Below are 27,162 nucleotides of genomic sequence, written 5' to 3' on the forward strand. Positions count from 1 at the left end.
TATATACAGAACATGTATAACAGAAGATATGTACCAAAAATATGAGCTCCGGATCAAAAGGAGTACTCCAAACAGCAGAATAAGTATCCTACATTGGCGGGTCACCTGAACGAACGTCTGTACCTGCGGGCATGAAACGCAGCCCCCGAGAAAGGGGGTCAGTTCGAAATATGTAAAGCATGAAATACAGTAATCTGAATCATAACTGGAAGGAGAAGTACAGAAAATGGATACAGAATTAGTATATCAAAACCTGTGCTGAAAATATAAATAATGCAAATAAAAATCATGCATAGGGCTCAGGAACGTGGTCGCCACTCCGACACTGGTGCCACAACACATCATACTCCAGAAGGTTTCAAATCTCCGTACAATCCCCGAACACATCATATCATAAAAACATATCACATCATCAGAACACATCATATGCCATATCACATCATAACGCCGTATATAAGCGGTACCCGGCCCTATGGCGAGGTCTCGGGAACCGTAACACATCATACTGTCGATTGTAACATAGTGCGCACGATCACAAAACCGGCCCGGGATCCGGCGAACGATATCATAGTAGTATGCACGAGCGGAGTAGTGAGAAAATCATATGCATATAAGTACATAATTAAATTCAAAACTCGATGGCCAAATATATTTACCGGCATCTGAAGGCTCAAAAATAAGATCGGGGTCAATCGGAATCATTATACTAAAATTACAAATTTTTGAAGTACAGAACTTTCTAAAAGCGTTTTATAAGCCATTTTTTGAAAATCAAGTAACCATCATATTATGGAACTTTCGGCTATCGCAATGGAGCAAATCAAATGGAGCCTTTAGAATCAGATGTACGTATCAAAATATAAATCCAAGACTTTAGCCATATCCAATATTTTTCGAACAACATTCGGAAACATATCAACTAGAATCTCCGAACATTATAAACACGTACCAAACTATATGGAATAGTTTATGGAAGTCAAAGACATCAGCCATCCTAGTGGCTCTAAGAATAGGATTTTCTTTAGAAGCATACATATACACTATTTGTTCATTTCATAAAGGTCATGCCAAAAGAAAGAAAGGTAGGCTTTACATACCTCGATCGCTCGCTAACCAAATCTCGACTCAGGTCTCGGGCTCTCCAATATCTACAATAACATTATCATTTACCAAACATTAGCTACAAGTACTTAGAACTTCAATTCTAACTAGTACTTGTCTACAGAAATTTCGGCAGCATCTCCCCTGTAAATTCAACATCCCCGAGAATTTAACTCGGCCAAATTCATCAATAACCATACCAACAGTACCAAAAACCACACCAATAACATCAACAATCAGTTTAAAGCGCATTCTAATATTAGTAACCTTCTATTTCTACGTAGCTCATCACATTCAATTTAACTACGCATTTTCAAGCCAATATCAACGCTCACATATTCATTACTAATTCAAGATCATTCAAATACAATTCGAAAGCATTTCACACAATCTACAAAATATTCAACAATCCCACCAACATCATATTCCACCCGAAATATCCACAAATGCGACAAGGCCACAACGTCGCATTTTCTTCTTCCAATTTCATCCACAACAACAACGATTCACACTTTAGCAATTTCATTTCCGTGATTACATAAAACTATATTAACATCACATAATTTCCTACAACAACCTACAACCAATTTCCATGTCAACTTGAACCATTATTCTTCCATTTACATCACAAAGGACACAATCAACACAATTAACATACTAAATAAAGTTAATTCATCTTCCTTCACTACACCACACCACACGGCCACACACACTCTCACACACCCACACAGCTATACCCACCACACACAAATTTCATACTTTTCATTCATTTCCACATACTACAATATATATAAGTCTTCCATAACATAAAAAGGATAGAATTCTTACCTTTTCTTCAAATTTTCCACTTGCCACAAAAGGTATTTTCTTGCCTCAAAAATTATACCACGTTGAAGAGGGTCTTGAACTTAGCAAGAGTACTAGAAACTTACAATTTTTGAATCAAAGATGGAAGCCCTCCAATTTTTTTAATTTCTTTTTTTTTTCTCTTCTTTTGTTTTCTTGAAACTTCTTGAACAATGAATAATTTGTGGCCCCTTTTATCTATTTACAACTTGGATTAATTATTTTCCATGGGCTTGGGCCATAACCACTATGGCCGGCCACACCCACACATTGGGCCTCAATTGTTTTTTGACTTTTCCCTAGCCCAATTACTTTGGTTCATATTTTGTAATTCACGAAACTAATTTCCGAAATTCCAATTTTGCCCTTAGCCTTCCTCAATATTTCCGCATCAATATTTTTCATGAATAACATATATATTTACTAAAATCAAAATATTGCCTTATCTCTTACAAGTCACAATTATTTCGATTTATCCGAATGTGCAAAAATTATGGGATATAACAGTTAGATAACCTAAATGTATTCGTTCAGACTCATGATATTCTTTTGTCATCTTTTCCCAACACATCAACAATCTCGCATCTATAACTCGATCCTTCTTTGCTTGTTACTCACTTCTGAATCCATTTACCTTCTTCCATAGCCATAGTAGGTTCTTTTTAAGTCAACATCCCTTTGAATACTTTTACCTTCGCCGCCTTAACCTTCTGAGTATTTTGATGTGTCACGACCCAACCAGAGGGCTATGATGGGCACCTGGAGCTAACCTACCGAGCGCCACAAAACGTACATGCATCGCATATCTATACCAGAGGGGGCCATCATGCTAACGCATAATTATCATAAACTGTATGGGACACAAGCCCAAAAGATAATATACATACATCATCATGTTGATCCCAAGTATACATGCCGACATGGCTATCAAAACGATGATAAAATAAAACATAGACTGAGAAGGTCATGGAACATCTGACTATGCATATCTGTCTACGTGCCTCTACTGGAGTGTGTAACATAAAAAGGATAGGACAGGCTCCTACCGTACCCATCTGCACACAAAAAGGATCATACCAACTGGACTGCAGCTCCAAAACAAGTGGAGTGCTCCGGTACAACCGCTGAGAAGATAACCTATGAGTCTGAACCGTCTCCCTGTCTACCTGCGGGCATGAACGCAGCGTCTACAAGTAAAAGGATGTAAGTACGAATAATTTACCGAGTATGTAAGGCATGAGTAACAACATAGTAAAAGTATGAAGATAACATAAGATAAATGAGATCAATCTGTACCGCTGAATGCCTCTTAAGGAGGATGTCATGCATGCTGAGCTTTTTTTTTTAAAACATTTTCATACATACATACATACATATATATATACATATATACATAAATATATGTATATGTATATGTATATATAATGATGTACTCTGCCATATAGGCTCGGTGTTATCATCATTTAATCATCATCCCACGTCCGGGGTAATATCAAAACCTGCCCACTGCAGTGGTGTGCATATCTATGTACCTGCCCGGCCGACTAGAGCGCGACGCGGTGTGAAAATACATACATATATATAAAGTATGCATGAGAGCCCAAAGAAAAGCCATGACTCTATCGGAGTGACGTAAGGTCGGTAAACCTCCGATTATCATTACAGAACTATTATCATGGACATATCTCACCTTGAAGAAACAATGATCATAAGAAGAGATTAACATCAATAAATGAGATCAATGACCATAAGATGAGATTAATAATCATTAGACAAAGATCAATAATATCATAAGAACATCAAGAACCATAAGCTTCTAGTATTTCTAGGAATAGGAACATCATGGATATCATGTGTGTAGGTTCATATCGATATGATCATGCCATAAGAAAGAAAGGGACAACCTTAACATACCTTGTCGTCTCCTTATTAATCTCATCTTATGGTTATTGATCTCATTTATTGATGTTAATCCCATCTTATGGTCATTGTTCCTTCAAGTTGAGATATGTCCATGATAATAGTTCCATAATGATAATCGGAGGTTTACCGACCTTACGTCACTCCAATAGAGTCATGGCTTTTCTTTGGGCTCTCATGCATGCTTTATATATATATGTATGTATTTTCTCACACCGAGTCGCGCTCTAGTCGGCCGGGCAGGTATGTAGATATGCATATCACTGCAGTGGGTATGTTTTGATATTACCCCGGACGCGGGATGAGCCTATCCTCCCGAACTTGTAAATCTACATTCAAGATGATTCACACTAAAGGTAAGTCATTGAAATGCTTATAAGGTCAAACTAAATTAATTGGTAAGCTAATGAAAATCGGACAACATTTCCCTTATATATTCTACTTCCTCCAACTTCAAAACAACTCCCAAAACCACAATAAAGCATCAACAATTCCATAATCAAAAGATTACATTCAAATTATACTCAATTCAATTCCAAAACTTCTTTTCATAATCAACCCATAACAACAACTTCAACACAACCCCTTATACACTTGTATACAATACTTCCTCAACATAATTATTATCCCTCATAACAAAGATTATACTCATAACATGCTAACAATTATAGCTCAAGTTAATTTACAACTCAAAATATCACCAAAATCACATTTGAACTTTTCCTTCAATTTCGTCTCCTCATATCTTAGCATATTTACCCCATGAGTTCAAAAACATGAAATAAATGAAATCTTACCTCAAAAACTCTAATTACAAGATGATTCACTTTGAAATATCCTCCAAAGCTTTTACAAGAAATAAAAAGACAAGTTCCAACCACACTTTCAAACCCTAGGCACTTTTATCTTTACTTCGATCTTTGATTTATGCTTGGAGAAGTGATCGAATATGTTTGGAGAGGTCTCTAGAGCTTTCTAGGACTTGGGGTTATGTCTAAAATTATTAAAATGAAGAGGGATCATCATAGTTAAAAGCTGGAAAATTCCACCGACATTGTATTATACTGGCCGTATTTCTTGGTTGTATAAATTATACGGTCCGTATCTCAAATCGTATAATTTTATGCGGGCCGTATCTTTTGCCATACTTTTTAGATTTGCAATCTGTCAGTTGCATTGGAAAGATGACTCTCTAAACTTGCATTTACATATGTTATGCATTCCGTAACTCCTCATTTGCTAAGAGATATACCTCCCTCAAGTTGGACAAAAAATCCTGTCCAAAATTCTGCCAAGTTTTCCAAAGTTTCGACAAACTTAATTTCTTCGATTCGCTTGATCCCGGAACCTTTACATACTTGCTTAACACTTATTAAAAGTCTTCCTTAACCTTATAAGGGTTATATGGTATCTTCAGCTTACGCTAGTTTATCTATGACACAACCAACGGGAAAATTTTCGTGGTGTAACATCACACACACACACACACACACACACACACACACACACATATAATATATATATATATATATATATATATATATATATATATTGTCCCTATCCTTGGCCTATACGACTAACATCATGGGCGTATAAAATTATACGGACCATATTTGGCCGTATAATACCACCTCCAAAACTGTCTTCTCTGGAAATTTTTAAAATCCTTCAATACGGTCCATAGCCCAAAATACCGACCATATCTCAATTATACGGTCCATATTCTATATCTTCCAGAAACAACTTTTAACGAACCTCTTCGCTCCGATTCACTTATTCTCTAATCCTTCCGTAACTTACCAAACATGAAAAGCACATTTAAGTATAAGTTAGGCATGTCTAATCTCTTATAATCTCTTAAGACAAATCCAGACGCCCAAACTAAAATAACTTACGTACGATGGTTCTAAATTTATGAAACCCCTTATAAACATTCGTCCTTGAATGTTAACTTCTAGGAATTCTACATAAATTTCGGCAAAGTTTTCCCTGTAACTATACCACTACTAACTTGGCACACACTAACCCAAACCATAAAATGTCACACAGAGCCACAACAAGCAATAACAAAAATGGTCCCACATGACCAATAACAGTAACTAACAATATATACATCCCTGAAGGCTATGATGTTTTATTCTGGGTCTTCCTCTTGGCAAAACAAGCGCGGATATCAGAATCTCCTGTCTTCCCCAGCTTCTCAAATCATTTCCTTTATATTCACATTCTTTCATAGTACTTTTACCGAGGCTACCTCTTTGGTTCTCAATACCCAAATTTGGAACTTAGTGATCTGATAGGGTAGTAGAGACTCTCTCAAGCGATCAATGTTCTGTAATCTGAAAAACATCAACTAACGCAACTCTGGATGAACTTCCAACATATTTACGAGGCATGGATATATGAAAGACTAGATGTACAGATTCCTAATTTGAATTTGGCCCATCCTACGTATAATCTCATGAAGTCTAAAGGATCAAGGGTAAACTTGTCTTCCTTATCAAATTTCATAAATCTCTTCAGAATGAAATTCTAAATCTTAAATCGTCTGATACTCTTTCATTCTTATAGGGCTTCATGCAGGCCATCTGAATATTGGAATATTGACTAGAGCACACTAACTGGTCATCCCAACTTCCTTAGAGCACATTATATATATATATATCTTGAGACATTTGAAAAAAGCGCTATACCTATCCACTCATTTCAAGGTGGAAGACAATACTGGGATAATCTATGTTTTCCAAGTTTCTCTTAATGTACTGATCCTGAGGCGCTAGTAGAGAACTGAACACCCTAACCGGATAACCCAAGATACTAGGTAACCGAATAAGTCCACATATAGCTCATACAATTCCTTATAGTTATAAAATCCATACTGATCATTCCTTCATTTCTCAACGACATATCAATATGTTTCCTCAGTCTTTCAAGCTTCTGTTTATTTATTAGCAGACTATGAACTCTGTAATATTTCCTTTTTATCGATCCACCAAGGTCATGATACATTTTTGTTGCCTCTAAATAGATCATCTACCTTTGCTACATTTGATATAGGGTCGGTTTTGATATCTTATGAATCCACCTTATTGAGATACTTCTTTCCTGAATACCCTTTCAAGCTTTGGTTTAAGAGATATACCATATCTAGGATACTAAATCTTTACTCAGGTTTCCCGACTTATATCATATTATTTCCGTTACTATCCTCGACTATGTTATGCTTCACTAGTTGAAACTCTATAGTGATATTGACAAGCTTCTCAGATACTTATATCATCTCTGCCGTATATATTTCTATACCCTTCTACTACTTTCCAAAGTGAACGTATCGATATCGATGCTAGATCCATCCTTATTCATCTTAATGCAATGAAGTTATTTTACACGAACTTACTTCCCATTATCCTCTTCACTACCTCCAATAGCCTTTTGTTCCTCATTTAAGCCCATCTTATATCATTTACTTACAACGCGACTTCAATTCTTTTACCTCCGGAATCTTCTGTACCTGAAATTCTCGTATCATTTCGAAGCTTTTGTGTTACACCCTATAGTTCTACACATTGAAATTTGTAAGTGTCGATCGCCCCAAGTGTGGATTTTGGAGTTACTTTCAAGGGCATGTATGGTTGCATGCGTTTAATTTACGATCATGAAGATTTAGTTCAGGTAATAAGCCACGAGAGGATGGGAAAGTAGGGGAATTTTGAAAACTAGTGTTGATGGTCTGACTTTAAGGGAGGATATCTTTTGGAACATGACGAGTTTTGAGAAAAAACAAAAGCCCAGAGTGAAGTTCATGAAGTCCAGTCTCCAATGCAACAAACCGCTCCTCAATAGGACATTGGGTAAGGATATATAGACGTTACAAGTTGGGATGGCAGGCCAGGAAAATAGCCTGCGTGAACGCGCCAGGGAGTGGCGCGAATGCTCAAGAGGCCAAAGGCCAACTCAGCGCGAACGCGCCACCACAGGGCGCGAACGCGCTGAGCAAATCTTAGGCTCAGGTCAGGGATGAAGATTATATGATCTTAGTATAAGAATATATATATATATATGACATTTGAAGACCGTATGGTGTAAATTAGTTCATACGTTACTTGATGAGAAGCCCGCGTAACCGTATGCTAAGGTGGGGCCCACATGTCGGGGTTTTGTAAAGGACATATGAAAAATTATAAGAGTAGTACATGGGAAATTGAGTAAGTCTTAAAAACATCCCTTAAGTCCAATGTGGGCATAAGCCCTCCAAAAGGATGATTTAAGGATGCGTTTTCGGATGACCTCACCTGGAGAGGCCAAAACGCCATGATAACTTTGGAATTTGGAATCACACCAAAATGAAAGTTGTATATAATTGAATTAGATTTTCAACCATAGGTCGTGGACCCTCACACGATATCGAGATCAAAAGTTATGACCTTTTTACCGAACGAACGCACAGGCAGTGAAATAAGCCAGCGCGAATGCGCTGACCATTTTTTAGGTCGGTGCAACCCGAGCCTAAAAACTTATAAAAGGGGCTTTACCCCTTAAACAGCAACCAAACACCCTATAAGACTCCCCAAACCTCTGGAAACTTCCACCAACTTCCACTCATCAATTTTCACGCAAATCAAAATATAATTTTCGAATTCCAGTCCAGACAGCGTATAGTTGTGATTATAAAATCATACAGCGGCGCGCTTTGGCTTAAGTCCAAGAAGGAAAGTGAAGATATATCAATAATATTGGGAGTAAGGTATTAATCTCTTATCATTAATTTTAATTTCGATTTATTTATGGAGGTAAAGTCGCTAAACAATTGTGTAGCGAGCTGGTTAATTATGGAAATTGGAAAAAACCGTGTGGGGTGTTTTATGGAATATTTTGGTGTTGATAATGATGTTATTGTTATGCTTGTAATTATTGTTTTTATGGGTTTCTGAGTTATAATTTCGGGCTGGGCATATAAACAGGAGAGATGCTGCCCGATTTTGGCAGGATGTAGAACAGTTTAACTTGAAAGCTTAACACAAGTATTTTACGATGAGTCTAACGATAGTGTGAATCCTCTTAAATGTAGATTTACGAGCTTGGATGAATAAGTGTAGATAACTGGAGGTTGAGCAGGTATGTAAAGTTATCTGTTCCTTCTTTTTGGCATGAATTACATAAAGTGAGCGAACGACGAACATACATCACTCCAATGAACTCTAGTTCTCAGTGGTACTTGACATGACAGTTGTCTTTGATTCTCAAGTGTTGGTTCATTATAATTATTCTATCGAGACTCAAATGATGATTCAGTTTGTACATGATTGCTCCTAATATTCTATTCGTGCACATTATTATGGCCTCACTTCACCGAGTCCCTCACTAGAGGGCCGGGTATGTATTCATGCATATTGTTATGTATCACTTCACCGAGTCCCTCACTAGAGGGCCGGGTATGTATATTATATATTTCACCGAGTCCCATAATGGGCCAGGTATGCTATATATTTCACCGAGTCCCATAATGGGCCGGGTACGCTATATATTTCACCGAGTCCCATAATGGGTCCAGTACGCTATATATATGTGTATGACTTCATTCAGCAAGTCCCATAATGGGCTGGGTACGGTATATTATACATATGCATGACTCATCTCATAAGGTACAGATGCTTTGGTATTCCTTGAATATCATACTTGTCTCCTATCATCTTTTACTCAGTCATGATCTTTATTACTGTATTTCATGCTTTACATACTCAGTACATTTTCCGTACTGACCCCCTTTGTTCGGGGGCTGTGTTTCATGCCCGCAGGTACAAATACTCAGTTTGGTGATCCTCCAGCTTAGGACTGCTACTCAGCTGCTTGGAGAGTTCCATTGTTCCGGAGCTTAAATCAATTTGGTACAGATCCTTTTGACATAGAAGTTGATATACTCTTAGAGGTCTGTAGACATGCATGGATGGTATATATGGTTTGGTCAGCTATACAGATGTAGTTCATTTTGAATGTTCTCGTGTATAGTTGCAGCCTTATCGGCATACAAATTTGTTATGTTTTGGCTAGTTGTGACTTCTCAGGAGACAGGTTCATTTTGATATATGACATGATGAGTTTACAACATGCTTTTACTGATTGCTATATTTTTTTCAGTTTCAGTCTGATTATGTCTAGCAGGTTCGTACACGGTTGTCCAGCTCGGGCACTAGTCATGGCCATCGATTTGGGTCGTGACAAAAGTGGTAACAGAGCAGTTCGTCCTAGGGATTGTCCACAGACCGTGTCCAGTAAAGTCCTGTTTATGGGTGTGAAGCCGGCCACACTTATAAAGAGGAGGCTGCAGGGCATTTATGAATTATTGACCTTTCTTTCTATCTTAGATCATGCGCTAGAGCCAGAGTCTAGGGGAGATAATTTCTTACCCCTTTTTCCTATAGGTAGGTGCGGACTGACGAGAGACGAAGAGATCAGCCTCGGATAGTGGGGGTGCTAAGAAGGCCCCAAGAGTAGATTCAGGACCCAGGCTCCAGGACCGAGCAACAGGAGCCTCAGTTATTCTATTGAGACTGATCCCTCGGAGGACCTAGCGACGATTTCTCCAGAGTTTTTGACTTCTAGGGAGGAGGACCCCTCAGGGGACAATTATGACACGGGCCCGTCTAAGGGTTTGTCTGGGACACCGAAGGAGGAGATACTCGAGGCCGTACCAGCTGAACCTGTGGCAGAGCACTACGTCAGACCAGCAACCCCGGTGAGTGTTACGGATTACTTTAGCCCTTTATCCTGGCCGTCGGTAAACTAGGAGTTGCCCGATTATCCATATCCGTCGGACTCAGATGAGAGAGATGATGAAGGATAGATGAGCAGATGATGGGTAGACAATGACGAAGAACACACTTCATTTATAGTCCACCAGATCAGACTATAGACCGATCCACTACAAGTATACGAGTCTTTATTGGACATTCCTATGTATGTGCATTTGTTGTAGATTATTACTTAATGGCGACGAGCGAAAATCCTAAGGGGACCGATAACCAAGTATTTATAAGTAACGACGATCAAGGTGTTTCGCCACCATTGGGAATTTTGAAATCTATGATGGAAGGTAGTTATACGCGCAGATGAAAGGTCAATATTGAGGATTGAAAAAGCCAAAATAGTATTTGTGTAGTCGGAAGAGTAAGATATCCTTTCTAATTCAGAGGGAGATGCATTACGAGAATGTATTGGAATCTGTTAGAATTTCAACTTGTTCTAGGTCATGTGAGGAAGGTCATACAGTAAGGTGGATGCGATCATACTGGCACTAATGCACCGGATTTCATCAGAGCTTCAAGGTTAAGCATACTGAGTTGAGAGAAATACTAGGATGGGTGACCCCTAGGAAGTATATTAAGAGCTCTACAAATTCAGACATAAGAGGCAGATGAGAAATTAAAGTAACCTAAGGGAAATTGTAATATACAGAGTGGTTGGAAACCCTAAAAGATCACGAATGATGCGACGGACTAAACCTGCAAAGAGAAAGAAGGTGCATCACTGCTCTAGAACTAGGATAAGTTTGAAAGCATTAATCGAACAGGGCATATTAAAGTTCAAGTGACAAATGTTACCTGGTAAGTTGATGCTACTTTTACTACAGGTTAAATTTGGAAAGTCCTAATGCAATGACCTCCGGGAAAGGAAGAAAGTTAGTATACAGAAAGTAAGGAGACCAAAATGTCGTGAAAAAAAAATGTAAGGAACAAGGGTGAGTGAAGCTTCCAAGAGAGACGACGGGCAAGGCAAGGGACTATTGGATAAAATTCGAAGGTAGGCATGCGAAAAGGATAAAGTGTGGTAGTATGAAACAAAAGAGGAATGTGTGGGGTCAGAGAACAGACTTCGATAAGTGGGACTAAATGATAGTGACCACAACTAGGAATGTGAAGTAAGAGAAAGAATGATCAGGCCTTGCAACGATGCTAAGAGATTTCCAGCTCTTGAGAGGTATGTAAAGGGATAAATGTGTAGTCATATTGACATGGTTGCCTCGGATGTGGAGAAGCTTTCCTAAAAAATGACTTAAGGATAGAACGGATTTGCATGTTTAAAGGAATATTTCACGAACTTCAGGGTCGATACTGTAAATAACAAGAGGAGAAGGGCGCTCGAGGAGGAAAGAACCCAGGGAAGGTTGAGGATGAAGGTAGGAAAGGTATATTAATGGGCTGATCTAAAGGAGAGAAGAGAAAGGAAAAATTAGGCAATCACCAAGCGAGAGGATAATGAATTAGCAAGCTAACCGGAAGGTAGTACATCAATAACTTAGGATGAGGATAAAAGATACCGAGATTTGATTATAGAGGAAACAAAAAAGTGTATGGGAAATATTCTTTAGTATGGACTAGCCTTGGCGACAGAAAGGCGAAGAAAGAAAGGAGTATATTGCAGGGATTTCACGACATGAACAAGAAGAGACAGGATACTTGAAGAATTACAACGCATAGATGGGATGTAAATAAGTAGTCAAGGAAAATTTTGGATAAGTGAGCTATGTGAGAAAAAGGGATTGATAGTGGGAGCGGAAGAGTGTAGTATATTAACTTTCAATGGTACATTGTAAATATAAGGTGAAACTAAAAGCTCAAAGTAAGAAGAATTCCAGAGATAATAGTTGTGGAGGAAGACGAGGGACAAAATGGAGCAACGTGTGACCAAACGTTCCGAAAAACATTTTGATGGATTCCAATGTCCCCATTAACCTATGGAATCGGGAAAAATGTTCAGTCACAAAAAGGGTAAAAGTAGAAGGGCCTTAAAGAAAGTAGCGATAATGGATCGATAATGCATAAACGCTTCGTTTAAATGCAAAGCCCTCAACTAGCAAAAAGGAAAATAAGTCAAGTTATGCGACGAGAGAACTCTGGTAATGTAAGAGACCAAAAGAGTTGGAGGATCATTAAGGTTGGTCAATGACTACCGGTACTTGGGAGTTATTAGTGTCTAAGAATACCCTAAAAAGGGAGGAAGAGCAGATCTAATTATGAAATGAGGCATAGCATTGCTAAAATTCCAAAGAAAGAAAGATGCTAGCTTAAAGAGGCCAAGATTCAGGATGTAATGGCATATCAAGGATGTATTAAGAGGGAGTAGAAATGAATTAAAGATAAGTAACCCACAAGCAGGCATGAAAAAAGAATTACGATGGATTAAGAAATACTTCATGCGGACGTGAGATATGATATTTCTAGGCCTGGCGTATTCTAAAGTGTAAAAAAGAGAATAAGGAAGGTCTCTAAAATAATTTCACAGAGAATAATGGAAAAGACAACAGGAGGAAATCTTAGTGCCGGAAGAGATGACAATTGTAACAAAAGGAGCAATGGTTGGCCGTTTGGCAATTTCCAAAGGAAGGAAGAGCGTTGTTCGGCCATATCATCGGATATTAGGAAGCACCTCTTAGATCACTAATTACACTGGATAGGAGGGCATATATTATTGGAATTATAGGAATCATCAACATGAAGTGATACCCAGCTAAAATAGGAAGTCGGCCACACTGGAAGGCTAACAGAAAAAAATTACTAATGAGGTAATCGTCGGTACAAGGAAATCGAGGGTAAATATATTTACGTTGCAAGAAAGTTGTAATGAGGTAAGAATTTCTATAGCCCTATGCTTCTGGAATCGTATCGCGAGGTTGAGGAAAGGAAATTAAGGGAAAAGTTTTGGTAGGAATTCGAAGATGCGATGAGCTATGAAATTAGTTTGAACTTGTATTATAGGTTGTTCCAATCAATATGCATTGGAGAATAATAAAATGGTGAGGAAACATTATGTACATAAGAACAAAGAGGTGATAGAGTGCACAGATGAGTCCAATGAAGGAGTTAAGAGCAAACAAGAAAAGATTGATCAATGTATACCATAAAGATAAGGTGATCAGATTCTAAGAAAAGGCAACGAACCGATGGAGGTGTTAGGGGTGGTAAACTACAACATTCCAGGACGAATGTTTTAAGGGGGGAAGGATGTTACACCACGTAGTTCTATTTATTGAAATTCGTAAGTGTCGGTCGCCCCAAGTGTGGATTTTGGAGTTAATTTCAAGGGCATGTATGGTTGTATGCGTTTAATTTACGATCATGAAGATTTAGTTCAGGTAATAAGCCACGAAAGGATTAAAAAGAAGGGGAATTTTTAAAACTAGGGTTGATCGTCCGCCTTGGAGGGAGGATATTTGTTAGAACATGACGAGTTTTGAGATAAAACAAAAACCCATAGTGAAGTTCATGAAGTCCAGTTTCCAACGCAACAAACCGCTCCTCAATAGGACATTGGGGTAACGAGATATGGACGTTACAAGTTGGGATGGCAGGCCAGGAAAATAGCCTGCGCGAACGCGCAGGAGGCCAAAGGCCAACTCAGCGTGACCGCGCCACCATGGGGCGCGAATGCGCTGAGCAAATCTTAGGCTCGGCTCAGGGATGAAGATTATATGATCTGAGTATCAGAATATATATATATATATATATATATATATATATATTGGAGACCGTATGGTGTAAATTAGTTCATACGTTACTTGATGAGAAGCCCTCATAACCGTAAGCTAAGGTGGGGCCCACATGTTGAGGTTTTGTAAAGGACATATGAAAAATTATAAGAGTAGTACATGGGAAGTTGAGCAAGTCTTAAGAAGGACCCTTAAGCCAAATGTGGGCATAAGCCCTCTAAAAGAATGATTTAAGGATACGTTTTCAGATGAACTGACTTGGAGAGTCCAAAAGGCCATGATAAGTTTTGAATTTGGAATCATACCCAATATGAAAGTTGTAGATAATTGAATTATCTTTCCAACCATAGGTCATGGACCCTCACACGATAGCGGGATCAAAAGTTATGACCCTTTTCCTAAACGAACGCGCAGGCAGTGGAATAAGCCAGTGTGAACGCGCCAGGAAGCAGCGCGAACGCGCTGACCATTTTTTACGTCGGTGCAACACGAGCCTAAAAACTTATAAAGGGGCTTTAACCCCTTAAAAAGCAACCAAAAACCCTCTAAGCCTCCCCAAACCTCTGGAAACTTCCACCAACTTCCACTCATCAATTTTCACGCAAATCAAAGTATAATTTCTGAATTCCAGTCCAGACAGCGTATAGTTGTGATTATAAAATCGTACAGTGGCGCGCTTTGGCTTAAGTCCAAGAAGGAAAGTGAATATATAACAATAATATTGGGAGCAAAGTGAGAATCTCTTATACATTAATGTTAATTTTGATTTATTTACAGAGGTAAAGTCGTTAAACAATTGTGTAGCGAGTTGGTTAATTATGGAAATTGGAAAACACCGTGTGGGGTGTTTTATGGAATATTTTGGTGTTGATAATGATGTTATTTTTGTGCTTGTCGTTGTTGTTGTTGTGGGTTGCTGAGTTATAATTTCGGGCTAGGCATATAAACAGGGGATATGCTGCCCGATTTTTGGCAGGATGTAGAACAGTTTAACTTGAAAGCTTAACACAAGTATTCTACGATGGGTCTAACGATAGTGTGAATCCTCTTAAATGTAGACTTACGAGCTCGGACGAAAAAGTGTAGATAATTGGAGGTTGAGCAGGTATGTAAAGTTATCCCTTCCTTCTTTTTGGCATGAATTACATAAAGTGAGTGAACGACGAACATATATGACTCCAATGAACTCTAGTTCTTAGGGGTACTTGACATGACAGTTGTCATTGATTGTCAAGTGGTGGTTCATTCTAATTATTCTATCGAGTCTCAAGTGACGATTCAGTTTGTGCATGATTGCTCCTAATATTCTATTTGTGCACATTGTTATGGCCTCACTTCACCGAGTCCCTCACTAGAGGGCCAGGTACATAATCATGCATATTGTTATTGTATCACTTCACTGAGTCCCTCACTAGAGGGTCGGGTACGTATTCGTGCACAGTTTTATTGAATTGTTCACCGAGTCCCTCACTAGAGGGCCGGGTATGTATATTATATATTTCACCGAGTCCCATAAAGGGCCGGGAACGCTATATATTTCACCAAGTCCCATAATGGGCCGGTACGTTATATATTTCACTGAGTCCCATAATGGGCCGGGTACGGTATATTATACATATGCATGACTCATCTCATAAGGTACAGATGCTTTGGTATTCCTTGATTATCATACTTATCTCCTGTCATCTTTTGCTCAGTCATGATCTTTATCACTGTATTTCATGCTTTGCATACTCAGTACATTTTCTGTACTGACCCCTTTTCTTCGGGGGCTGCGTTTCATGCCCGCAGGTACAGATACTCAGTTTGGTGATCCTCCAGCTTAGGACTGCTACTCAGCTACTTGGGGAGCTCCATTGTTCCGGAGCTTGAGTCATTTTGGTATAGATCCTTTTTACATAGACGTTGTTATGCTCTTAGAGGTCTGTAGATATGTGTGGGTGGTACTTATGGTTTGGTCAGCTATATAGATGTAGTTCGTTTTGGATATTCCCGTGTATAGTGGCAGCCTTGTCAGCTTGCAGATTTGTTATGTTTTAGTTAGCTGTGACTTCTCAGGAGATAAGTTCATTTTGATATATGACATGATGAGTTTACATCATGCTTTTATAGATTGCCATATTATTTTCAATTTCAGTCTGATTATATCTAGTAGGTTCATACACAGGTGTCCAGCTCGAGCACTAGTCTTGGCCATAGATTTGGGTCGTGACATTTTGCTTCCATGTTATCATACCGATCCTTCTTTGTTTCTTCATTACTGGACCTTTCATAACATCTTTGTCTGGTAATTTCAAGTAGATCCTTCCTTGGAATCCTATCTCCAAACCTTATCCTTTTGAGGTTGTTCCCGATTCCTTTTTGTTGCTATCATTCCATCTTCAAACAAAGCATACTCATGATCCTATACTTGTCATCTCATCTTCCTCTCTTAAGGTGTTAGCCCACTATTCTATATTCAACATTCCATTTAGCTCTCCTTTTTCTTTCAAGTACTTACTTCCAGTAATTTCTGCGACTAATCTTAGCTGTAATTGTCAATCGTCTGAGTCTATCTAGTCAGTTTCACATACTTGTAAGGAGTCATATATTCTTATACACGTACTGGCCCTGGATAGGTCTAATATTTCATCTAAAATATCTTCATAATTTCCTTACCATTCTTCCAAAATCACCTTTCTCCTATTTCTCGCTTTCCCATTTCATCATCATAGTGGTACCTAGCGCAAATTCTATTCTCAAAATCTACCCTGATTGTTAATATTCCTCCTTTTCTTCATTACATAAACACTCGATCTTTAGGTGAGCATCTTTTAGACTACAAATTCATCTCATTAATGAAGGGCACATCTTATATCAACTCGTGACTTCAGACTCATTCATCTGACATTATACAATTAATTCCTTCAAGCATTATTCACATCCTTCATTAGCTACTCAGCCTCGTATTACTAACTTAATAATCCTGTGGTAAGAGAACTTCTCGAGGAAATTTTTTTCTGTACCTTGGCCTTACCTTTTTCTTGTACATTATTCCGAATCAACTCATGATTCATATATATTTATACTCGTACCTCTGTACAACATCCTTGCCAATATACTTTATACGATAAGAAGGCCGTCGTCAATAGCTTGCTCATTACTAACATACATCGTTCTTTTACCTCTTCTAACCAGTCATATCTTTTCTTTAACATTCAAACAATAACTATCCTTGGAGAACCTTTCATTATGTATCCTATCACCTTTAGACATTAAGCATCATCATCCTTATAACTGATACTCTTCTCCGTTTTTGTAATTCCTATTTTACCTCTTTCTGCTCGTAGATCATTGGCATATTTTCACTCAAGGGTCATATTTAGACACATAAGTATCCTTTACACGTCTTACCTCAAGGGACAATTACAACTCCCATCTAATCATATCGATGTCTCATTAATAAAACACTTCTAAGATTGCTAATCACTCCCTGTATAACCACAGTCGTTTGCTATCACCCAACTGAAAATCCCATCAAACTTCTCTTCTCTTAAGTCTCGTCAATAATACTCCAAAATTTTATCTTAACAGAATTGCATATAATATATCGAAATCACCCTCAAAGGTGTATAAATATTAATACAACACTAACTGTACCTGGCGTCATTACTTATCCCCCATTCTGTACTATCTCTTCTTACTTACAAGTTATTCATATCTTACGAATTCATCTTGATACCTATAATTCGTAATCCTGTAGATATAATCTCTCTATCGAACTATGTTCCCCACACATACCTTTCCTGACTAATCATACTATTTCCTTATTACCACAACATCTCTTCTTCCACCATTCTATCAACATCTTCACAATTTTAACCGATTGTCTAACCACAGATTTCACTGGATGTTCCTCTTTAATATTACTCTTTCTCCTTTCCTTAATATAATCACTGGGGTATTATGACTTACCGTTGTTACATAACATAAAAGATATTAAAATCATACTTTCTTAATTTTAACGCTTTGATAAAGCGACAAATATACCTTCCATCATTAGTTACTTTGGTCCTGAAACTCCGACGAATGTAGGACTTGCCATGGCCCTACTCTAGAATCCTGATCTGGCACGAATCGCTCTAACATGGGCTGGAAAAATTCCCCTTAATGTTGTCCCACTATCGGGTTTTCACTGCCACCCGAAACTTCCACAAATGTTCTGATTATATTAACCTGTCCGGTCTGACCACCACTTTCATTTGAACCTTGCCTCGAAATATTCTGTCAAGGCTTGGTTAATAGGCTCTTCAGGCTGTAAACTCTTCAGTTTCCTTGAAGGCCCGCACTCTCTACTAGTCTGCCATAATCCAAAGCTTGTGGTTCAACTCTCAACATTGGCCTTTCTCTTCCTTGCCCAGCTATGGCCAAAGGTGAAACAGGCAACATTGGAGCTTTTCCTGACTCCTCTACTCTTATCAAAGTCGATGATATATGTAACACTGATTCATCCTGAACCTCCGACGGGTCTGTTTCCATAGAAGACATGATCCCATATGGGTCTGTCTCAATGGAGGATACATCCTCACGTGGGTCCTCCTCTAAAGAGTAATTTATTCTTCCCCCTGTCATCATTACAATCCTCAAATCACCCGTGGTCCTTTCTAAAGGAGTCGTCGTCAATCTGTAAAATAACAGAGGTCAGAGTTGAAGATTTACACCCTATAACTCAGCTCTATAGCATGATCTAGGATACAAAGAAGGGTAACCATCCCAAATGCCCTACAGTGTCCTGTTTATAGGTGTGGTGCGCTTCACACCCATAAACAAGACTCTACTGGACATAGCTCGTTGGCAAACCCTAAGACAGAACTGCTTTAACACACTTTTGTCACGACCAAATCGGAGGGCCATGACGGGCACCCAGATATAACCTACCAAGCACCACAACACATGCATGCGTCTCATATCTATACCTAAGTGGTCTATCATGCTAACCCATAATTATCATAAACTGTATGGGACACAAGCCCAAAAATTAATAAATACACATCATTGAGCTAATCCCAAGTATACATGCCGACAAGGCTATCAAAATGATGATACAATAAAACATAGACCAAAAAGGTCATGGAATATCTAACTATGCATATCTGTCTACGAGCCTCTACTGGAGTGCGTAACATAAAAAGGACAGGACAATACCCTGCCGTACTGATCTGTACACAAAAAGGATCATACCAACTGGACTGCAGCTCCGGAACAAGTGGAGTGCTCCTATACAACCGTTGAGAAGACAACCTATGAGTTTGAACCGTCTCCCTGTCTACCTGCGGGCATGAACACATCATCCACAAGAAAAAGGATGCCAGTACGAATAATATACCGAGTATGTAAGGCATGAATAACAACATAGTGAAAGTATGAAGATAACATAAGATAAAAGAGATCAGCATGTACCTCTGAATGCCTCTTAAGGCGGATGTCATGCATGCTTTGCTTTATTAAAAAAACATTTTCATATATATATATATATAATACCGTACCCGGCCATATAGTCTCGGTGTTATCATCATATTATCATCACCCCTCGTTCGGGGCATCTCGCGCCCGGGATACAATCATAATCTACCCACTGAAGTTGTGTGCACATCTACGTGCCTGCCCGGCCGACTATAGCGTGGCTCGGTGTGAGAAAAAACATTCATGTATATAAAGCATACATGAGAGCCCAAAGAAAAGCTTTGACTCTATCGGACTGAGGTAAGGTCGGTAAACCTCCGATTATCATTATGGAGCTATTATCATGGACATATCTCACCTTGAAAGAATAATGATCATAAGATGAGATTAACATCAATAATTGAGATCAATAACCATAAAATGAGATCAATAATCATGAGAAAAAGACCAATAATATCATAAGAATATCAAGAACCATAAGCTTCTAGTATTTCTAGGAATAGGAACATCATTGATATTATGTGTATAGGTTTGTATCGATAAGATCATGCCATAAGAAAGAAAGAGATAGCCTTAACATACCTTGTCGTCTCCTTAACTACTCAACGTCTATCCTTCCGAGCTTGTAAATCTACATTCAAGATGATGCACACTAAGGGTAAGTGTCACAACCCATTTTTGCCTAGGTCATGCAGGAACCTGCCATTCCGACCTCGGTAGGCGAATCCTTAACTCAACGTTCACAATCAATAAATATAATAAAATAGAGAAAGAAGTAAATGACGTATGTCTCATAATATAATATAGTATAGGTAAGTGCTGATGTAAATGAATCCACCCCAGTATCTGGTTTGATCATACAAGAGCATCTATATACGAATACTAAGGTCTGAATAATAATACATAAATGTCTCAAATCATGTCTTGAGTGAAAAGTAAGACATAAGCAAAAAAAGAGTCTTCGAGGTTAGCGGACGCCATGGTTACCCTAGAAAACTAAAGTAGAAGTTGAGGAGTCGATCAGCCACGAGTTAGAGAAGTAGGTCCGACCTGATACTCTGCATTCATAAAAGAATGCAGTAAGTGCAGGTCAGTACAAATAATAGTACTGGTAGGCATCATAGGCCGACTAAGCATAGTTAACACAATTCATAAAATAACACAGATAAACAAGTAAACCAATCACGCATAGAACAATATAATCGTAATCGAGTATCCATCAACACCTATGCAAGTATCTAACCCCAATATAATAAGTCTGAGTATATCTGATCCTGACACAATTAACACAATAGAATCAACAACACAATCCATCACAATAGAGTTATCAAGACATCTCACTCAAGTCATAATACAATGCAATGCAAGAATGGTATGAATGTGATGCCATGCCATGCTATGCAAATGAGATGTACACATGTGCTCCGGATGGAAATATCGACGTCTCGGCAGCACAACCCAGTGTGACTCGCGAAGTCTGAGTGCCACCAATCCCAGATCTTTGCCAAACAGACAGACGGGACCTTGACTAATTGCTCGCAAGGGGAGTCTCACCGGCACCATGGAACTGTGGAGCCCATGCACTACAATCGAATCCGGGATAACATCGGAAACAGCCAAGCAACAACGATGCTCGAATATAACCATCGGACATCAGCCTCCTCACAACCACTTAAAAGAGTTGTCAAATATCAGTTTCATAAATCAACGATTCCGGAATTGAACCTCGGACATCGGCCTCCTCACAATCACTCAAGTAAAAGAGTTTATCAAGTGTTAGTTTCATATAAACAACGATTCCGGAATGGATCTTTTGACATCGGACTTTTTCATAATCACTCAAGTAAAAGAATTTATCAAATATCAGTTTCGCTCAATCAACGATACCGGATCATTCCGGATATCGGCCATGCATGATAAGTATGAGATAATGCGTGCAATGCATATGTCAATCATCAACAAGCAAGCTCGATATCGTAATTACCTAAACGGGGTACGCCAACAATGCATCACATCACAATACCAACAGTGGGTATGCCAACATATATAATCAAGTACCAACAGCGAATACGCCAATAATATATCAATAATCTCAAGTACCACAACGGATACGCCAATAATATATCAAGTACAAATACCACGAATGGGTATGTCAACCCTATCCAAATCATGACAACAAGCGGCCCTCATTATCTACCAACTAAAACATGGCATCAAGACAACACAATTAAACAATCAAACACACATAACGGGGTGGCTAGTCCCAACACACATCAGGGCCCAACCTAAGTCAATGTCCATCCCAACTTCACATCCGAAGGTTCACATGCTGTCTCCGATATCATAATCTAAATATGTGATTCACTATACTAAGTCTCACCAAAGGTAAACCATAACTTACTTGGACTGCCGAACTGCAACACCAACAAGTCACTCTATCACGTTGACCTTTCTCTGAAGCTCAGAACCAAAGTAATCTAAGCATAATCTAATTCTAAGTTAGAAATCATGAATAATGATACTAATATTGCTATGATATAAATTAGGTCCATTTTAACCCAAGAAATTGGAAAAACGGGCCCACAAGGGCGAAACGGGAAATTCACGGGTTAAATACCAAATTGAATCCTAGGTAATCATAACCCTATCATTAATTGTTGATTTAGCTCAAGAATTATACCCAAATTGGATTCTAGTAAAAACCCCCAAATTGGGTATGAACCCTAATTCTCCAAATCCGAAATTCAGCCATAAAAGTGAAAGATATATGATCACTAATCTTAGATTCGTCATATTTTAGTATTACCATCATCAATTTTATCAATTATAACCTTAGGGAGAAGTCTCCCAACACCTTTCCTCAAATTCTACTTCTAAGGGATTGAAAAGGGAAGGGATAATTCTAAGATGATAATGATTAAAGAGAAGTAAGTGATTAGACCAAGCTTTACCTCCAAAAAATTCCTCAATTTATCCCCAAGAGCAGCCTTTCCAAGTTCCAATATCGAGTTATGACATAATGAGGGTCTAAGACTTATTTTAAGACACATTTAATGAAATTCCCATGCCTGTAACCGCCACAGTGGAGAGAGTGCTGCTACGGTGGCTAGGATACCGTCGCAGCGGTATGCCCTATGTTTCCTATCACCTCCCCAGCGGTCATCACATTGCCACAGCGGTGCCGCTGGGGCGGCTCTGGTGCCGCCATTGCGGGCACCAGACACCAGAATTTCCAAATTTCTCTAAGTCTTTAATCCGATTTTTAGGTTATTCCCGAGGCCATCTGCTCACAATCCGACTACCTAAACCCATACAAAAATATGCTACGAACGCACTCGTGGTCTCAAAATTCCCATCGGAGGTCTCGTTGACTGAGTCAACCACCGGTGCCTACTTCCCATTTCTCATCCAAAGTCCCGAGATGCACCAAAATGCTTTGGGAATCAAACTAATCATACATACCAGTTCTAAACAATCATCCGGACCTCTCAGAGTCGACGAAACTCCGAAAAAGGTCCATTCGCCCAAAAGTCAACCTCGGGTCAAAAGTGAGTCAATCAATGCTCGAAAGTGGTGAAAGTGCCAAAAGAGCCATAACGACCAAACGGGTCATTACAGTAAGTCACTGAAACGCTTATAAGGTCAAACTAAATTAATTGGTAAGCTAATGAAAATCAGACAACATTTCCTTTATATCTTCTACTTCCTTAACCGTCAAAACAACTCCTAAAACCACAATAAAGCATCAACAATTCCATAATCAAAAGATTACATTCAAAATTATACTCAATTCAATCCCAAAACTTCTTTTCATAATAAATACATAACAACAACTTCAACACAACCCCTAATACACTTGTATACAACACTTCCTCAATATCATTCCTCATAACAAGATTATAGTCATAAAAAGCTAACGATTATAGCTCAAGTTACTTTACAACTCAAAATATCACCAAAATCACATTTGAACTTTTCCTTCAATTTCTTCTCCTCATATCTTAACATATTTACCCGATGAATTCATAAACATGAAATAAAATTAAATCCTACCTCAAAAACTCCAATTCCAACAACACTTCTCTTTGAAATATTCTCTAAAGCTTTTACAAGAAATAAAAATACAAGTTCCAACCACACTTTCAAACCCTAGGCACTTTTATCTTCACTTTGATCTTTGTGTTTGAATGTGTTTGAGAGCTCTCTAAAGCTTTCTAGGACTTGGGGTTATGTCTAAAATGATTAAAATGAAGAGGGTCATCATACTTAAATTCTGCAAAATTCCACCGACATTGTATTATATTAGTCGTATTTCGTGGTATAAATTATATGGTCCCTATCTCAAATCGTATAATTTTATATGGGCCGTATCTTTTGCCGTACTTTTTAGATTTGCAATCAGTTAGTTGCATTGGAAAGAAGACTCTCTGAACTTGCATTTACGTATGTTATGCATTTCGCAACTCCTCATATGTGAAGAGATATACCTCCCTCAATTTGGACCGTAAATTTTGTCCAAATTTCTGCCAAGTTTTCCCAAAGTTTCGACAAATTTAATTTCTTCGATTTGCTTGGTCTCGGAACCTTTAGATACTTGCTTAGCACTTATTAAAAGTATTTCTTAACCTTATAAGGGTTCCATGGTCTCTCCGGCTTACGCTTGTTTACCTCTAACACAACCAACGCGAAAATTTGTGAGGTGTAACACACACACACACAGACACACACACACACACATATATATATATATATATATATATATATATATATATATATATATATATATATATATATATATATAATACCACCTCCTAAACTGTCTTCTCTGGAAATTTTTAAATCTTTAAATACGGTCCATATCCCAAATTACGGACCATATCTTAATTATACGTTCAATATTTTATATTTTCCAGAAACAACTTTTAACAAACCTTTTCGCTGTGATTCACTTATTCTCTACTCCTTCCGTAACTTACCAAATATGAAATTAAACACTTTTAAATGTAAGTTCGGCATGTCCAATCTCATTCAACCTCTGAAACAAATCTCGACGTCCAAACTAAAATAACTTACGTATGATGATTCTAAATGTGTAAAACCACAAGGTATAACATGATGTTACCTTATATTTCCCCTTTCATTTCTCCTTTCTTATTAAGATTATCGTTCGTATTCACGCACCCTCCTTGATTATTCCGCGTCATAGTTCCCCTTGCCCCTTAACCTTGCTATAATCCTCTAGTTTATTGATTGATGGAAGATCCAGTTTGCTAGATATTATTTTATCCTCCCCCCCCCCCCCTTTAGGGGTTGTAACTACCACCTTAGCTCCTTAGACTATTGCCTCTCACGTGTCTATTTGTTACCTCCAATTCCCTCTTTCCCCGTGACTTAATTTGCCATCGGTAAATACATCTCGTACTATGGAAGCTTAGGCGCTATTTGGGTACCCAGAAGGGGCATGTACATATACACATAAACATACTATATCTGACCGTGGTAGATATTTCTTTCCCTACGAAGATTAGTAGTGATGTTTCCCACTGTGGTTGACTTACAATAGTTATTCCTTCATTACTTATCAGTATTCTCCCAATGTCCAGTCGTTCATCTTTTTAGTATCATAACGTCACCTAGTTCTGTTGAACTTTCTAAATCCCTAAATCGGCTTTATCTTTCCTCAAGTTGCTTGCTAACACTAGCATCCTTCTCTTCCTATGAACATGACCACTTTTTGACGAGCTCTTACTAGATCGTCAACTCATTTCCTTGTCCATAACTATAACCATTCTGTTGTCAATTTTGGCTTGTACAACTGTTCTCGAATAATCGTTTGATGCTGCAATTGGTGTTTGTGAAAGGGACTCCCATGCTTGCGTAGTCTACCGTCACCCTATCCTACTTTCCCTATGACCCTTGTCGTTATCATACCTTAACTTATCTTTTCGTGTGTTCCTTACTCAACTTATAATGCTTGGTTTGAAGGCTATCCGATTCCTCCGTCACCATTTTTCCTCTGATCTACTCATGAAGCTTCTAGAAGATGTTCTTTTTAGTACCGACAAGGCTATCATAACCACCTATGACAACATATGAAACCACAAGTCTGCATATCATCTGACAATACATAACTGTCTACAAGCCTCTACTCGAAAACAGAACACGACGTGGCCGAGACAGGGCCCCGCTATGCCCATACACATGTGCATACATACATACATACATACATACATATATATATATATATATATATATATATATATATATATATACACACACACACACACATAAGATCATGCTGACTGCTGATATCTCCAAAACAAATAGAGTGCATAAACCTCATCTGCTGAGCTGACGTCCTAATAGATGGATCACCAACCTGTATCTCAGAACCTGCGGGCATGAAACGTAGCCCCCCAAACAATAGGGGAGTCAGTACGAATAATGTACCGAGTATATAAGGCATGGAAAAAATATATACGTAAGAATCATGAAAGGAATATGAGACATAAGTGCTTATCTATACATATCTGAATGTATCTATGTGACCGTATATCTGGAAGTGTCTGTATAACTCTGTATAACTGAAAGTGGCTGTGAGGGCGTATGATATGCAAGCTTTCTTTCAAAAATCATATACATATATCATAGTACAATTGTTAGTGTTGTAGAACGTACAGTCCAATCCATAGATGTTGGTGCTATGAAACGTGCAGTCCGATCCATATATCATATCATCCCACGTTCGGGGTAACATCATAATGTACCTACTGCAGTGGTGTGCTACGTTCCATACCCAGCCGACTATAGCGCTATTCGGTCTGAGAAAATAGCTATACATATATATAAATGCGTGAAAGACTCGTGAAATACCCCTCTGAACTCTAGAACTATAGATATGAACTATGCCTGAATGTACATACGAAGCCAAAGGTACGAGTATCTCTAAAGCATTTAGGAATAGAATTCTTTGGAACTTGATCGTTTATTTATTTCATTCGTATCATAAAGATCATGTCAAAATGAAAGAAAGGGGTAGCCTTAACATACCCGTCACTTGTTCAGCAACTCAAAACGCTCAACTCGAGCAGCACTTTAATCTAAAACAATAATAAGGACACCATGGTTAAACTACAAACGAGTCCATTTTCGTATATCAAAAATTAAACTTGTTCTATAACTACATAGGCAGTATTTTCCCTGTTTCTTTCACTTTCCTCAAGTCCACAATAGGCATAATATCAACTCAAAACAACCATCAACCTCTATAACAAGTTTTACAACCCAAAGAACGATACATCGAGCGGTAAGCTCCACTATGACTATCAAACACCCTTCTCCAATCTTTTCTTTCCTTCAAAACACATATC

Source organism: Lycium barbarum, chromosome 2, assembly GCF_019175385.1.
Source record: "Lycium barbarum isolate Lr01 chromosome 2, ASM1917538v2, whole genome shotgun sequence".
NCBI lineage: Eukaryota > Viridiplantae > Streptophyta > Magnoliopsida > Solanales > Solanaceae > Lycium > Lycium barbarum.